Here is a 17,242-nt window from a genome sequence, read left to right on the forward strand (position 1 = left end):
TGACTGTGTAAAGTGGGAGAGTGTGTGGTGGAGGTCATTGTTGTAAATTTGTCACGGGTGTATAGTGAGGACCACCTCCGTCAAGCCTGCCTGACACAGTTGTCACAACTGAAGCATCATAATCGGCCAATCCCACTAGCTTCCTGTTGCCAACTGGCCTTAGATGTAATCCTGGTGGTTTCATCACTTTGTCCACTCCCTAGCCACACGTAAATAGGGTCTCATTTGCTTACCAGAATTCAAGTGGCAGGGGGCAAGTTGGTGCCTTTTCATGGCCCTTCATTGGTTGAGGGATGAGCTTTCCTGTCTTTGACTTTAACAGAGGCGAGGCAGGAAAGCGATAGGTCCACCAGCCCGTGCCTTTCCCCCACCTTGAACTGGTCCTCCTGCCTCTCCTCCCAGACAGGGAGGGGGGACTTCACTTTCTCCCATCGGATCTGAACATGAACACACTTCTCCAAAACAGCAATATGGAGGCAGCACAATGGCACAGTGGTTAGCACTGCTGCCTCACAGCACAAGGGACCTAGGCTTGAATCCAGCCTTGGGTGAGTCATAGAGTCATAGCGGTTTACAGCATAGAAACAGGCCCTTCGGCCCAAGTTGTCCAAGAACGTTTTTCTTGAAACCCCTAAGCTAATCCCAATTGCCTGCATTTGGCCTATACCCCTCTATACCCATCGTACCCATGTAACTATCTAAATGCTTTTTAAAAGATAAATTGTACCCACCTCTATTATTACTTCTGGCAGCTTGTTCCAAACACTCACCACCCTTTGTGTGAAAAAATTGCCCCTCTGGACACTTTTGTATCTCTCCCCTCTCACCTTAAACCTATGCCCTCTAGTTTTAGACTCCCCTTGACTGTCTAAGCCCCTCATTATTTTATAGATTTCCATAAGTTCACCCCTCAGCCTCCTACGCTTCTGAGAAAAAAGTCCCAGTCTATCCAGCCTCTCCTTATAACTCAAACCATCAAGTCATGGTAGCATCCTAGTAAATCTTTTCTGCACTCTTTCTAGTTTAATAATATCCTTTCTATAATAGGGTGACCAGAACTGCACACAGTATTCCAAGTGTGGCCTTACCAATGCCTTGTACAACTTCAACAAGGTGTCCCGACTCCTGTATTCAATGTTCTGACTGATGAAACTGAGCATGCCGAATGCCTTCTTCACCACTCCATCCACCTGTGACTCCACTTTCAAGGAGCTGTGAACATGTACCCCTAGATCTCTTTGTTCTGTAACTCTCCCCAAAGCCCTACCATTAACTGAGTAAGTCCTGCCCTGGTTCAATCGACCAAAATGCATCATCGCGCATTTGTCTAAATTAAACTCCATGATTTAATTGTGTAGAGTTTGAACGTTCTCCCCATGACTACGTGGGTTTCCTCCGAGCGCTCTGGTTTCCTTCCATAATCCGAAAGATGTGCCAGTTAGATGGATTGACCATGCTAAATTGCTCCTTAGAATCCAAATGTGTTTAGGTTAGGAGAATTGGCCATGCTAAATTTCTCCTTACTGTGCAAGTATGTGGATGTTAGGTGGATTGGCCATGCTAAATTTCTCCTTGGTGTCCAAAGATGTCTAGGTTAGGTGGATTGGCCATGCGAAATTGCCTCTTAGTGTCCAAAAAATGTGCAGGGTAGGTGGATTGGCCATGCAAAATTGCCTCTTAGTGTCCAAAAAATGTGCAGGTTAGAAGGATTGGCCATGCAAAATTGCCCCTTCATATCAAAAAATGTGTAGGTTAGGTAGATTAGCGGGGTAAGTATATGGTGTTTCAGGGATGGGGTAAGATACTCTGCTGGAGCGCTGGGTGCAGATTCGATGGGCCAAATGGCCTCCTCCTGCACTGCAGGGATTCTGATTCTGATTTTGACATTCTTGGCTGTCTCTCAGCACCCCAGCTCCTTCCTTGCTGTTATTGTTGGGGTTTTCCTTCGGTGTAGTGACTGTACGATTGAGATAAATGTGCTGTCGAGATTGAAGATGGCCGGGCTCTCCTTGTTTAACAATTATTAATTTGTTTCTGACAGTTCCAAGTTGTGACCCTGCAGCAAGAGTTTAAACTGCTGTGTGACTGTGTGACTTGCTTATCTTTGCTGATGAGAAGAAATGCGCAGAGCTGGAGCACTGGAAAATCCTTATGCTTCATTTAAAATCTGACAGCTCTGCCTACAGTCATTTTAATCACCTCTTTTTTGGGCAGCTATTTAAGGTCCCTCTGAGTGATGCCTGGCTATAATTCTGCTACTGTCCTTGCTTCCTCATTCCTGGATTGTAAGCCCTTTGGACAGTGACTGCCCCTCAGTTTGTTTCATTCTTGGGTTGGGGTCTGCGTGCTTTACAACTAGAAGACCCACTCTTTAAATTTAGTCAGAAAGACTCTATCTTCAGAACCATAGTGTTGTTATTCAGATTTAGACAGTTACGTGGGGAAGGTGGGTGTACAGGGCGGCATGGTGGCACACTGGTTGGCGCTGCTGCCTCTCAGCGCCAGGGACCTGGGTTCGATTCCCAGCTTGGCTCACTATCTGTGTGGAGTCTGCATGTTCTCCCCGTGTCGGCATAGCTTTCCTCCGGGTGCTCCAGCCTCCAGCCATCGTCCAAAGATGTGCGAGTTAGGTGGATTGGCCATGCTAAATTGATCCTTAGTGTCGGGGGGATTAACAGGGTAAATGTGTGGGGCGACAGCGATAGGGGCTGGGTGGGATTCTGGTTGATACAGACTTCTGCAATGTAGGGTTTCTTTGTTTCTGTGCCCTATATAATAGGATATGGGTCAAATGCAGGCCACTGGGACTTGAATGGTAAAAACTGGGAGGCATGGACAAGTTGGGCTGAAGGGCCTGTTTCCATGCTGTAAACCTCAATGACTCTTTGACTCATAGGATCATAGAAACCCTACAGTACGGAAAGAGGCCATTCAGCCCATTGAGCCTGCACCGACCACAATATCACCCAGGCCCTACCCCCATATCCCACTAATTTACCTCCTAATCCCTCTAACCTACGCATCCCAGTACACTAAGATCAATTTTAGCATGACCAATCAACCTAACACACGCATCTTTGGACTGTGGGAGGAAACCGGAGCACCCGGAGGAAACCCATGCAGACATGAGGTGGATATAACCCAAGCCGGGAATCGAACCCAGGTCCCTGGAGGGGTGAAGCAGCAGTGCTAACCTCTGTGCTACCGTGTTGATTATCATTGACTCAATGCCAATAATAATATTGACACAATATAATAATAAGGACATGCTGGTTAGATGCATTGGCTGTGTTAAATTCTCCCTCGGTGTACCCGAACAGGTGTCGGAGTGTGGCGACTGGGGGATTTTCACAGTAACTTCATTACAGTGTTAATATAATGTGATACAAATAAATAAACTAAAAAAAAACTAATAATAGAAACAAGAGCAAAGATGTAATTAGGGTTATATTCACTGGAGCTTAGGAGAGTGAGAGGGGATCTCATTGAAACTTATAAAGTTCTAACAGGGTTAGACAGGGTAGATTCAGAAAGAATGTTTCCGATGATGGGGGAGCCAAGAATTACGGGTCATAGTTTTGAGGATAAGGGGTAAACCTTTCAGAACTGAGGTAAGGAGAAGTTTCTTCACCCCGAGGGTGGTGAATGTGTGGAATTCAATACCACAGAAAGTAGTTGAGGTCAGAATGTTGTGTGATGTCAAAAAGAAATTAGATATAACTCTTGGGACTAAAGGGATAAAAGGATATGGAGGGGATGGAGGGATCAGGATATTTGATTTGATCTATTATTGTCACATGTATTAGTATATAGTGAAAAGTATTGTTTCTTGCGCGCTATACAGACAAAGCATACCATTCATAGAAAAGGATAGGAGAGTGCAGAATGTAATGTTAAGTCATTGCTAGGGTGTAGAGAAAGATCAACTTAATGTGAGGTAGGTCCATTGAAAAGTCTGACAACAGCAGGGAAGAAGCTGTTCTTGAGTCAGTTGATATGTGATTTCAGATTTTTGTATCTTTTTCCCAATGGAAGACAGTGGAAGAGAGTATACCTAGGGTGCGTGGAGTCCTTGATTGTGCTGGCTGCTTTGCCGAGGCAGCGGGAAGTGTAGACAGAGTCAATGGATGGGAGGCTGGTTTGAGTGATGGATTGGGCAACATTCACGATCTTTTGTAGTTCCTTGTGGTCTTGGGCAAAGTCGGAGCCCATACCAAGCTGTGAAACAACCGGAAAGAATGCTTTCTATGGTGCATCTGTAAAAGTTGGTGAGAGTCGTGGCTGACATGCCAAATTTCTTTCGTCTACTGAGAAAGTAGAGATGTTGGTGGGCTATCTTAAATATAGTGTCAGCATTGGGGGGGTAACCAGGTTAAGTTGCTGGTGAACTAAAAATCTGACGCTCTCGATCATTTCTACTTTGTCCCCACTGATGTAGACAGAGGAATGTTCTCCGCTACGCTTCCTGAAGTTGATGACAATCTCCTTCGTTTTGTTGACATTGAGGGAGAGATTATTGTCACTGTATCAGTTCACCAGATTCTCTATCTCTTTCCTGTACTCTGTGATATTGAATTCAATGATTAGTCATGATCAAAATGAATGGTAGAACAAGCTTTGAAGGGCCGAATGGTCCACTATTTTCTGTGTTTCTACTTCAACATTTTAAACATTTCTACAAGAAAAACGTTGGTTGTTGTTAGTAGCAACACTAAGGATCAAGCTAAGGTAGTCAGTTGAATTGCCATGTGGTTCATGTGCTGAAGTGACGATATTTTCTTGCTCAATGACCCATCCTCTGCAAACAAAGGAATCTATTCAAAATGTGGACCTTTCTTAAGTTACCCAGGAGATGGGGAGCCGATAGTGGCTTCCTCCATGGCCATGCTTTGCACAATCAGAGTTGATTTGTAAACCAGGCAGCTCCCTTTTCTCCTGCGGTAAAAGTTGTGATTGTTTGAAATTTGGCATTCTTGTATTCGCTCAGATGAGTGCAAGATAAAAAGTTTCCACAACATGTGCCTTTTCAGCCATATAATACCATTGTTAATGGAATGATACTTTCTTGCAAGGACAATGTTAGCATAAGTTTATTTTAAAAAGCCGAACCATCAAAATGTGAATTCAGAAGCTGTGCAGGAGACCTCAATGAGACGTGTGTAGCTCTGAATGAAGGTTGGAGACCCCCTATGCAAGGAACAAGAATGGTCAGGAAAGAGAGCAGTAAAAAATCATAAAGATATTAAAACAAAATTTTATGAGTTATGAAAGCATTGGCAATGTGGGATTATGGGGGTCAAGGGTGGGGTGGTTGGCTGAGTGTGTGTGTGTGAGAGACAGAGAGAGAAGGATGTTTGACCAGGTTGGGTGGGTGAAGGCAGGAGGCCGTGTGATCAGATGAGCGGGAATGTGTTGGTCTGAGAGGGCGGCGTGGTAGCATAGTGGTTAGCACTGCAGACTCACAGAGTCAGGGGCACAGGTTCGATTCTGACCTTGGGTGACTGTCTGTGTGGAGTTTGCATGCTCTCCCCATGCCTGCGTGGGTTTCGTCCAGGTGCTCTGGTTTTTCTCCCACACTCCAAAGATGTTTGGGTAGATGGATTGACCATAGTAAATTGCCCCTTAGAGGGGGATTAGCAGGGTAAATATGTGGGGTTATGGGGATTGGATCTAGGTGGGATTGTAGGGCTGAATGGCCTCCATCTGCACTACAGGGATTCTATGGAGAGTTGGCAGCGTTTCACCAGACAATTGGCTGCCAGCTTGTTCCACCAGGAAGTGCAGATCTCTGCTCTTGCAATTTGAACCATGTGTGAGGTGCAGAGTGAAATGTAGGGCAGGGAGAGAGTGGATTGTTGCATCTGCGCTGTGGTAAAGGAGATGGGCTCTATCAGTCAGTGCATCAACCATTCCGGTGTCCACTGAACCACAAACCACATATCAACATTTGGAAGAGTGGCTGGGAACAGAACATTGAGAGGGATGAGGCCTGACTTGGACACAAGCCCTGAACACCAGTCCCTCCTTCAACACCTTCCAGCTAGCCAGCTCTGGGCCCTGGGCCAGCGATAAGAGTTTCGAGTTAACCCTTGGGCCCTGTACAAAGGCTGGCTTGATGGCTGTGCTCAGAGACTGAAGAGACGTCTTTCAGCAGAACAGCGTCCTGCCTCCCCTCTGTCAACGTGCCCCCAACCTCCAGACATTTGTCCGTCAATGCCGTGCAGAGATTGGAGCCCAGAGGCCGAGCTATATTTGTTTAATCGAAGCATCTCGCTCTGACTGGCCTCTCAATCAAATGCAAATGTGTAATCTCATTGTGTATCCTAATGTGCTCCCTCCCCACTTCTCCTTCCCTCCCTCCAGAATTGCTTGGGGTCCTCAGTAGTTGCCTCTGATGACTGGTGCAGGCAGTGTTGCCAACCCTCCAGGGTTGACCTGGAACTTCCCCAGGAGTTCAAAATTAGTTCTCTGAGAGCAAAATTCAAAGCTGGCTGGAACATGATAGGGGCGCATCAAAGACAATTGTGTTCTTTCAGCCGGTCTTTCGGCATTTAAACCTTGTTTGTTTTGAAAGTATTGGAGGAGTTGAAGATGCCAGAGTATTTGAACTCATAATCAAAAGTTAATCCAACTGGCTAACAACGAGTCTGTTGCCTTGCTGATTGGCCCTGGGATGGGAGTTATCCCTGGAGGGTGGGGGCGTGTGGGGGCTGTTATTCTTTATTTAATCATTCCTGGGACATGGGCCTCGCTGGCTGGGCCAGCATTTATTGTCCATCCCTAGTTGCCCTTGGAGGGCAGTTGAGAGTCACCCACTGGATTAAAGCAAGTTACTGCGGATGCTGGAATCTGAAACCAGAAGTGAAAATGCTGGAAAATCTCTTTGACAAAAGTTTTGACGAGAAAAAGCTTTGACAAAGGGTCGCCTGGACTCGAAACGTCAGCTCTTTTCTCTCCTTACAGATGCTGCCAGACCTGCTGAGATTTTCCAGCATTTTCTCTATTGGTTTGAGAGTCAACCACATTGCTGTGGCGCTGGAGTCACATGTAGGCCAGACCAGGTAATGACAACAGATTTCCTTCCCTAAAGGGCATTACTGAATCAGATGGGTTTTTCTGACAATTGACAATGGATTCATGGTTATCAGTAGACTCTTAATTCCAAATTTTGTTTTTATTGAATTCAAATTCCAGCATCTACCGAGGTGGGATTTGAACTCGAATCCCTAGGACATTAGTTGTGTTTCTGTATTAATATCCAGCGATAACACCACTAGGCTGTCGCCTTCCCAAGACAGGAAATCTCCAGGAACACACCCAAGTTGAGTTGGCAACCGTCCCAGTTATTTAATGGTAATCTTTAACTATTTATGGTTCTTAAGTTACTATTCCTATGCGTGTTGCTGTTCGTCATGCAATCTGGCTGTTTACTTACAGAGTTCAGTTCTGGACTGTTTCCCCAGAGACTCTTACCCTGTGACTCTGTACATCATACTATCGGCAGTGCTATTTTCCAGTGCCTTATTCTGCCAAGCACCTTTGCTTTAAATGCATGCAGGCACATAACACAACACCCCCCTTTCTTTTGAACAAAACTATAAAGCAAATAGTTTGGTGGCACAGAAGTTGATGTTTTGCTGAAAAAAAATGTGCTGTTGAAGCTTTTCTTCTTGCACTCATCAGGACAGTTTGTAGAATTACCAATAGTGAAGGGAACAACTATTTATACTGCATGAGGAGAAAGTGCTGATTGGTTGGCAAGTGGACTCTGATTGGTGGAGGTGTTACCATAGACAGTGCACCAGAAATCCTTACCTGGTCTGGCCTACATGTGCCTCCAGAGCCACGGCAATGTGGTTGACTCTCAACTGCCCTCCAAGGGCGACTGTAGATGGGTAATAAATGCTGGCCCAGCCAGTGATGCCCGTGTCCCATGAATGAATTTTTAAAAAAATTAATGAAGAACCTGAATCTCCCAACAGTGTAGCAGATCCTCAGCACTGCACTGGCCATATTTGAAATCATAGATAGATAGAAACCCTAAAGTACAGAAAGAGGCAATTCAGCCCATCGAGTCCGCACTGACCAGAATCCCACCCAGGCCCTACCCCTATATCCCTACATATTTCACCCACTAATCCCTCTAGCCTTCGCATCTCAGGACGCTAAGGGGCAATTTTAGCACAGCCAATCAACCTAACCCGCACATCTTTGGACTGTGGGAGGAAACCAGAGCACCCGGAGGAAACCCACACAGACACGAGGAGACTGTGCAAACTCCACACAGGCAGTGACCCGAGCTGGGAATCGAGCCCAGGTCCCTGCAGTTGTGAAGCAGCAGTGCTAACTACTGCGCCGCCCGTTTGGAGTGGGATTTGAATTCACAGCCTCTCGATGTAAGGGTGAGGGTGCACTGGTACCTTGGGAGAGCAGGAGAATGCAGTGAGATAAGGTAGACAACGTGCCAGTGCTGACATGATGGGCGAAGTCTGTCTCTCTCTCTCTCTCACCAACAATATCCTACAATGTGTGAACGGAGTCTGACCTCTGTCTTAATGATTATGGAATGGTGGTGATCCTAGCCACCTCTATCTGCCTGTATTTATCTCCCTGCACTGTGGAAGATGACAGCAAATCTGTCCCTTTAAGAGGAATGGAGGGATGGAGTTGGGAGAATGCAGGTGCATCCTGTTTGTTGGTTTTTTGGGATTCGTCCATGGAACTCCCAGTGCAGCCGGACAGATAACAGGATTGGACCACTTTCCCACAGTTGCACTATCCCTCAGCAGACATTAATAGGATTCCCAGATGGTGGCGACTGACTTGTTAACTCTCTGGATGCTCTCCTGGTGCCAGCGATACGCTTCCCCTCTCCAAAACAAGCAGGAAAAAATACAATTTTAAACAATACCCGAGAGTCAATTCAATGTCGAACCTGGAGTATTTCACATTCATGTTGCGCAGCACTCACCTAATTAGCATAAAGATGGAAGAGTGTGGCTCAGAGGAATTCTTTCACACACACGCAGGGCTGGGTTGTAGAATTTCTTGTGGCATTAGTCAAAAGGGAGAAAATAGGCTCGGCATAAAAAGCACTGAGCGGTGGGCTTTGCTGTATGTGGTGCTGGCACAGGTACAGGAATAGTGGGCCAAATGGCCTCCTATGTGCCAACGGCTTGCGATTCTATAAATATGCAAACAGGTCCTGGTAGAATTTAAAGGGTGACACAGTGATTAGCACTGATGCCTCATATATTAACCCTGTTAATCCCACCTGATACTAGAGGCAGTTTCGCACGGCCAGTCAACCTAACCCACACTTCTTTGGAGTGTGAGAGGAAACTGGAGCACCTGGAGGAAACCCACACAGATATGGGGAGAATGTGCAAACTCTGCACAGACAGTCACTCAAGCTGGGAATCGAACCTGGGTCCCTGGCGTTTTGAGGCAGCAGTGCTAACCACAGTGCCACCCTAGGTTTTGGATGTGGACCTCTGGATTACTTGTCCAATAAGATAACCACTGTCACACCCCCAAACACCCAGCAATGCCGGGTGTGGAAGCAGGGTGTTCTTTGGCACTGCTGATGGCTGAGATTGCACTTTGTAAAATGGAGAGTGACTTTGTCCGGGATTACTCAGCCCCTGCTGCCCTTGACCTGGGACGTGGTTGAGGAATGTGTGAGAGACGGCTGAGTGGTGTTGGGGAATGCCTGGCACCGACGCAAAGTGCCAGAGGAGTGAAGTGTTCCTTCACCTTCACATTCAGAATCATAGCATAGTTATAGCACAGGAGGAGGCCATTGGGCCCATTGTGTCGGTGCTGGCTCTCTGCAAGAACAACTCACCTGGTTCCCAATCGCCCTGCCAAATCTATTCTCTTCAGATAGTCATCCAACTTCCTTTTGAAAGCTGCGATTGAACCTGCTTCTGCCACACTCTCGGGCAGTGCATTCCATGGAATCCTACAGTGCAAAAGGAGGCCATTCGGCCCATCAAGACTGCACCGACCATAATCCCACCCAGGCCCTATCCCAATGCATTCACCCTAGCTAGTCCCACTGTATGGCTAATCCACCTACACATCTTTGGACTGTGGGAGGAAACTGGAGCAAACCCATGCAGACACGGGGAGAATGTGCAGACTCTGCAGAGATAGTGAGCCAAGCCAGGAATTGAACTGGGTTCCCTGGCACTGTGAGGCAGCAATGCTAACCACTGTGCCACCCCAGTAACTAATTCCAGTAACTGCCCACTGCGTACAATAGTTTTTCCTCATGTTGCCGTTACTTCTTTCATCTTGAGTTGTTATCTGCCGATTCCGGAATGGGAATTGTTCCGGTTGCTGAATGGGCTTTCACTTGGGATGCAAATTTTTTCCCAAAATAAAAGTATGTTATTAACCAGTGAAGCAATGTGCAGATGTGAATGAAATATAATCCTCTGGCAGAACATAAGGGTCTTCCAACACTGAGATTGCACTGCACCAGTCAAAGAGTTGAACCAGACTTATTCAATAGCGGGGGCTGTGAGCCAGCTATGTGTGTTTTCATTGCTCCAGTTTCCAAGCAACAGTAACTTACATTTCTATAGCACCTTTAAGGTGCAGTAAGAAGTCTCACGACACCAGGTTCAAGTCCACCAGGCTAGTTTGGAATCACGAGCTTCCAGAGCGCCGCTCCTTCCTCGGGTGATACAGAGGCGAAGCAGGGCTTCGAAAGCTCGTGATTCCAAATAAACCTGTTGGACTTTAACCTGGTGTTGTGAGAGTTCTCATGTGCCCACCCCAGTCCGACGCCGGCGTCTCCACATCATATTTCAGGAGAATCCAGGTGATCACTTGCAGTATAGCAGGACCCGTGAATCGGCTTAAATGAAGGAAGGTGAGTGGGGCTCACGTGGGGCACAAACAATGACATGGGCAGGTTGGGCTGAATGGCCTGTTTCTGTGCTGCGTGCTTTACATAACTCTGTAGTTTGTGTAACATCACAAACGAATATCTTGCAGTATTACCTAGGGAGCTTGAAGAATTGAACAGAATTTTATTGATGGAACTTTAACTGGTGGTTATAGAGTCATAGAGGTTTACAGCATGGAAACAGGCCCTTCGGCCCAACTTGTCCATGCTACCTTTTCTTTAAACCCCGAAGCTAATCCCAATTGCCTGCATTTGGCTCATATCCCTCTGTACCCATCTTAACCATGTAACTGCCTAAATGCTTTTTAAAAGACAAAATTGTACCCGCCTCTACTACTACCTCTGGCAACTTGTTCCAGACACTCACCACCCTCTGTGTGAAAGAATTGCCCCTCTGGACACTTTTGTATCTCTCCCCTCTCACCTTAAACCTATGCCCTTTAGTTTTAGACTCCCCTACCTCTGGGAAAAGATATTGACTATCTAGCTGATGTGTACCCCTCATTATTTTATAGACCTCTATAAGATCTACACTCCAGAAAAAAAAGTCCCAATCTATATATCTTTACTCAGAGGGTAGTCTTTACTCAGGGGGTAGTGAGGGCGTGGAATGCCCTGCCTGCAGCACTTGTGGACTCGCCAACATTCAGGGCGTTCAAATGGTCGGTGGATAGGCATATGGATAACACTGGAATAGTTTAGGTTAGAGGGTCATTAGATTGGTTCCACTGGTCGGCGCAACATCGAGGGCCGAAGGGCCTGTACTGCGCTGTAATGTTCTATGTTCTTTATCCAAAATTATTTAATTTGCTCAGGGAAACTGCAGGAGGAATAACTGGCTGTCACAATTGCTTGAAGACAGGCATTCCAGTGGACAGATGTTTGAAAGGCAGAGCTCCGGGTACCTGTACACGATTCCCGCCCCTATGTCTGTGCCCTTTCATCTTTCACCTGCAGTTTTAAGTGCCACTCCTTCCTTCGTGGCCAGCTTGTTGCAGTTGTGGCTTTCATAAGAACATAAGAACATAAGAAATAGGAGCAGGAGTAGGCCATCCAGCCCTTTGAGCCTGCCCCGCCATTCAATAAGATCATGGCTGATCTGTTGTAGCTCAGTTCCACTTTCCCGCCCTCTCCCCATAACCCTTAATCCCCTCTCCTATCAAAAACCCATCAACCCGCGTCTTAAAAATATTTAGCGAGGCAGCCTCCACCACTTCAACGGGCAGAGAATTCCAGAGATTCACCACCCTTTGATCTTAGGGGAAGGCACAGCTGCCAACCGTTTGTGGCACTCTGTGCATCACTGCAAGAAAGATTCCCGCGAATGATTCCAGGGACGAGGAGCGGGTGGATTAGAGAATCCGGGGCAGTTCTCCAGGGGGGTGGAGCAGGCTGACAGGAGAGCTGATAGAAGTGTTCAGAGTCAGGAGGGGGGGCCTGAACAGAGTACACGGTGGCACAGTGGTTAGCACTGCTGCCTCACAACTCCAGGGGCCTGGGTTCGATTCCCAGCTTGGGTCACTACCTGTGCGTAGCCTATATGATCTGCCCCATCTCTGCATGGGTTTTCTCTGGTTTCATCCCACAGTCCAAAGGTATCTAATTTAGGTGGATTGACCATGCTAAATCGACCCTCAGTGTGCTAAGATGTGCAGTAAATGTGTGGAATTATAAGAACATAAGAACATAAGAAATAGGAGCAGGAGTAGGCCATCTAGCCCTTCGAGCCTGCCCCGCCATTCAATAAGATCATGGCTGATCTGTTGTGGCTCAGTTCCACTTTCCCGCCCTCTCCCCATAACCCTTAATCCCCTCTCTTATCAAGAACCCATCAACCCGCTTCTTAAAAATATTTAGCGAGGCAGCCTCCACCACTTCAACGGGCAGAGAATTCCAGAGATTCACCACCCTTTGAGTGAAGAAGTTCCTCCTCAACTCCGTTCTAAACCGCCTCCCCTTTATCTTGAGGCTGTGCCCCCTAGTCCTACTGTCTTTTTTGAGCGGGAAGAGTCTCTCCACCTCTATCCTATCCATCCCATTCATCATCTTATACGTCTCAATGAGATCTCCCCTCATTCTTCTAAACTCTAACGAGTACAAGCCTAGTTTATTCAGCCTCTCCTCATAGCTCAATCCCCTCAACTCCGGTATCAGCCTAGTAAACCTCCTCTGCACTCCCTCCAGGGCCAAAATATCCTTGCGCAGGTGCAGCGCCCAAAACTACACACAGTACTCCAGCTGCGGCCTCACCAATGCCCTATACAGCTGCAGCAAGACCTCCCTACTTTTATATTCAATCCCATAGGGCCTGGGTGAAATGCTCTTTCGGAGGGTTGGTGCAGACTCAATGGGCCAAATGGCCTCCCTCTGCACTGTAGAGATTCTATGCTCCAATTTCCTCCCACAGTCCAGAAAACATGCTGGTAGATGCATTGGCCATGCTAAATTCTGCCTCTGTGTACCTGAACAGGCATCGGAGTGTGGCAACTAGGGGAATTTTCACAGTGACTTCATTCATAGAAACCCTACAGTACAGAGAGAGGCCATTTGGCCCATTGAGTCTGCACCGACCATAATCCCACCCAGACCCTACATATTATACCCACTAACCTACACATCTCAGGACACTATGGGGCAATTTAAGCATGGCCAATCAACCTAACCCGCACATCTTTGGACTGTGGGTGGAAACTGGAGCACCTGGAGGAAACCCACGCAGACACGAGGAGAATGTGCAAACTCCACTCAGACAGCGACCCGAGCCAGGAGTCAAACCCAGGTCCCTGGAGCTGTGAAGCAGCAGTGCTAACCACTGTGCTACCGTGCCGCCCAATGTTAATGTAAGCCTACTTGTGACACAAATAAATAAACTTTAAAGCTTTAAACTTTAAACTGAGTAGATTGGGAGAAGCAGTTTCCAGTAGCGGAAGGGTTGAGAGTCAGAGGGCACCAGTTAAGGTGGTTGGCAAAAGATGAGGTGCTAGGATTCTGAATAGATGGAGTGTGTGCTGGAGGCAGATTCAATTGAGGCTCACAAAGAGAGAACTGGATGAGCAATTGAAGGGGAATATGAATTGCAATGCTGTGTGGAAAGGGTGGCATTTGGGACTAGCTGGAGTAGCTATTGCAAAGAGCTAGCCTGGGCTGAATGGACTCATAGAGCCATAAGGTCCAGAGTAGACCCTTTGGCCCATCAAGTCTTCACTGACGAAACTACACTAAATCTACACTCACCCCACATTCCAGCACTAGGCCCACATCCTCGAATGTTATGGCATTTCAAGTGTTCATCCAAGTACTTATTAACGGTTGTGAGGTTTCTCGCGTTGATTGCCCTCCCAGGCAGTGCGTTCCAAATTCCCACCACCCTCTGGGCGAAAACTCTACTCCTCAAGTCCCCTCTAAACCCCCAGCCCTCACCTTAAAACTATGCCCCCATCTTATTGACCCTTCATCTCAGGGGGATGGCTGCTTCCTATCCACCCTGTCCTTATCCCTCATAATGTCATACACCTCAATCATCTCACCCCCCCTTCCCTCGCCCCCTCATCCTTCTCTGCTCTAAGGGAAACAACCCCACCCCAACCAACCTCTCTTCACAGCTGAAAAGCTCAGTTCCTGGCATCATTAAGTCATTAGAGGTTTACAGCATGGAAACAGGCCCTTTGGCCCAACTTGCCCATACTGCTTTTTTTAAACCATCATACTAGTCCATATTGCCCACATTTGGCCCATATCCCTCTATACCCATCTTATCCATGTAACTATCTAAACGCTTTTTAAAAGACAAAATTGTACCCGCCTCTACTACTACCTCGGGCAGTTTGTTCCAGACACTCACCACCCTCTATGTGAAAAAATTGCCCCTCTGGATCCTTTGTACTTCTCCCTTCTCACCTTATACCCTCTAGTTTTAGACTCCCCTACTTTGAGAAAAAATATTGACTATCTAGCTGATCGATACCTCTCATTATTTTATAGACCTCTAATAAGATCACTCCTCAGCCTCCTACGCTCCAGAGAAAAAAGTCCCAGTCTATCCAGCCTCTCCTTATAACTCAAGTCCCGGTAGCACCCTAGTAAATCTTTTCTGCACTCTTTCTAGTTTAATAATATCCTTTCTATAATAGGGTGACCAGAACTGTACACAGTATTTCCAAGTGTGGCCTTACCAATGTCTTGTACAACTTCAGCAAGACGTCCCAACTCCTGTATTCAATGTTCTGACCAATGAAACCAGGTCAAACCTGGTGAATCTCCTCCCCTTGCTCTCCGTCTGTACCTTAACCATTCTCTGATTCTACTCGAAGCCCAGTGGTAAATGTGGCGTTCTCTCATCAGGTGACCTCCTGTGGTGAATGTAGAGCAGTGTTGGGGGTAACACACTTACCCCCAGGTGCAGAAATAACTGTTGGGGGAGTGGAAGGGAGGCACTGGTGACATTCTCATAAATGAAGCTGCTGTTAATTGTGACACCCTCGTTGTCCTGGAGAGTTAGAACATAGAACATAACAGCACAGTACAGACCTTTCGATCCTCAATGTTGTGCCGAGCTATGTCCAATCCCGAGATCAAGCTATCCCACTCCCTATCATTATGGTGTGCTCCATGTGCCTATCCAATAACCGCTTGAAAGTTCCTAAAGTGTCGACTCCACTATCCCAGCAGGCCGTCTATTCCACACCCCAACCACTCTCTGAGTGAAGAACCTACCTCGGACATCCCTCCTATATCTCCGACCATGAACCTTATAGTTATGCCCCCTAGTAACAGCTACATCCACCTGAGGAAATGGTCTCTGCACGTCCACTCTATCCCTCTCATCATCTTATAAACCTCTATTAAGTCGAAATATTTCCAAGTTTGTTGGCAGTAAACTATCTTCTCAAGCCTCCTCTTTGCAGCAGTTTTTATTGAGGCTCACAATTTTTTATTCATTCGTGGGACATGGGTGTCGCTGGCTGGGCTAGCATTTATTGCCCATCCCGAGTTGCTCCTGGAGGGCAGTTTGAGAATCAGCCACATTTCTGTGGGTCTGGAGTCAATCAATCAATCATAGACGGCACGGTAGCACAGTGGTTAGCACCGCTGCTTCACAGCTCCAGGGACCTGGGTTTGATTCCCGGTGCGGGTCACTGTCTGTGTGGAGTTTGCACATTCTCCTCGTGTCTGCGTGGGTTTCCTCCGGGTGCTCCGGTTTCCTCCCACAGTCCAAAGTTGTGCGGGTTAGGTTCATGTTTAAATTGCCCCATAGTGTCCTGAGATGTGTAGGTTAGCGGGATTAGTGGGTAAAATATGTAGGGATATGGGGGTAGGGTCTGGGTGGGATTGTGGTCAGTGCAGACTCGATGGGCCGAAGGGCCTCTTTCTGCACTGTAGGGTTCTATGATTCTATGGAGTCACATGTAGGCCAGACCAGTTAAGGGCAGCAGATTTCCTTCCCTAAAGGGAAATTAGTGAACCAGATGGGCTTTTCTGACAATCGGAATGGTCATCATTAGATTTTTAATTCCAGATTTTTTTTTAATTGAATTCAAAATCCACTATCTGCTGTGGTGGGACTTGAACCCGGGTTCCACAGCTCAGTTTCTGGATTAATAATCTCATGATAATACCACTAGGCCATCGCCTCCCGATACTGTTGACCCTTTGCTGTGCTGACTGCCCAGTAACATGTTTTGCTCGAACTAAACCACTGAATGACTCTCCGAGAGACTGGGTGCTGAATGAAGCCTGTCCATTATCGGCACTGCTGATGCGAGGCTCTTTCCTGTAGCAGCGCTGATGGGCAGATGCGTTTGCGTGAAGTTTCAGGAAAGATCTACGCTCAGAGGCAAAGTCTAAATTCCCGGTAGCAGTCTGTAATTAATGCTTTTTTTTTGAAACAAAACTGCAATCCAGTGAATTGTTGAGGCCACCCCTTTGATTCCCCACAGTGTTATTATGGAGCATTGAGTTTATAACTTGGAAATTAACTGAAGGGTACTTGCAGAGATTTTTGAGAGAGATCTTTCTTGTGATGGCTAAAGTCGCATGTTATTGATTTTTCGGTCGGACTTAAGTGAGGGTTTTCACAAGTGTGAAATGGATTTTGTGGCGCGTATCTCTTCTCTATCTCGCTTTCCCGTTCTATCTCTCTCCATCTCTTTATCTGTCTGTCGTTCTCTCTATCCTTTTCTGCAGGTTATTCTTTGGGTTCGCCCTTTGGCATTTCAGCCAAGTGGTCGTGGGCGGTGTGTGCACAGGACGATCCCACGAATGGCAATGTGTGATAAATGACCAGTGATGTTCATTGAGAAGCGGCATGGTGGCACAGTGGTTGGC

The 17,242-nt window shown here is 46.9% G+C and overlaps 1 protein-coding gene across 2 annotated transcripts in view; it reads left to right on the forward strand.

Moving 5' to 3' along the window:
* The window catches only part of LOC145363348 (plexin-A1-like), a 506,974-nt gene that overhangs the window by 292,496 nt on the left and 197,236 nt on the right, over positions 1 to 17,242 (forward strand). The gene's annotated exons all lie outside the window — the stretch shown is intronic.

Source organism: Carcharhinus amblyrhynchos, chromosome 3 (genome assembly GCF_965287045.1).
Source record: "Carcharhinus amblyrhynchos chromosome 3, sCarAmb.v2.hapA, whole genome shotgun sequence".
NCBI lineage: Eukaryota > Metazoa > Chordata > Chondrichthyes > Carcharhiniformes > Carcharhinidae > Carcharhinus > Carcharhinus amblyrhynchos.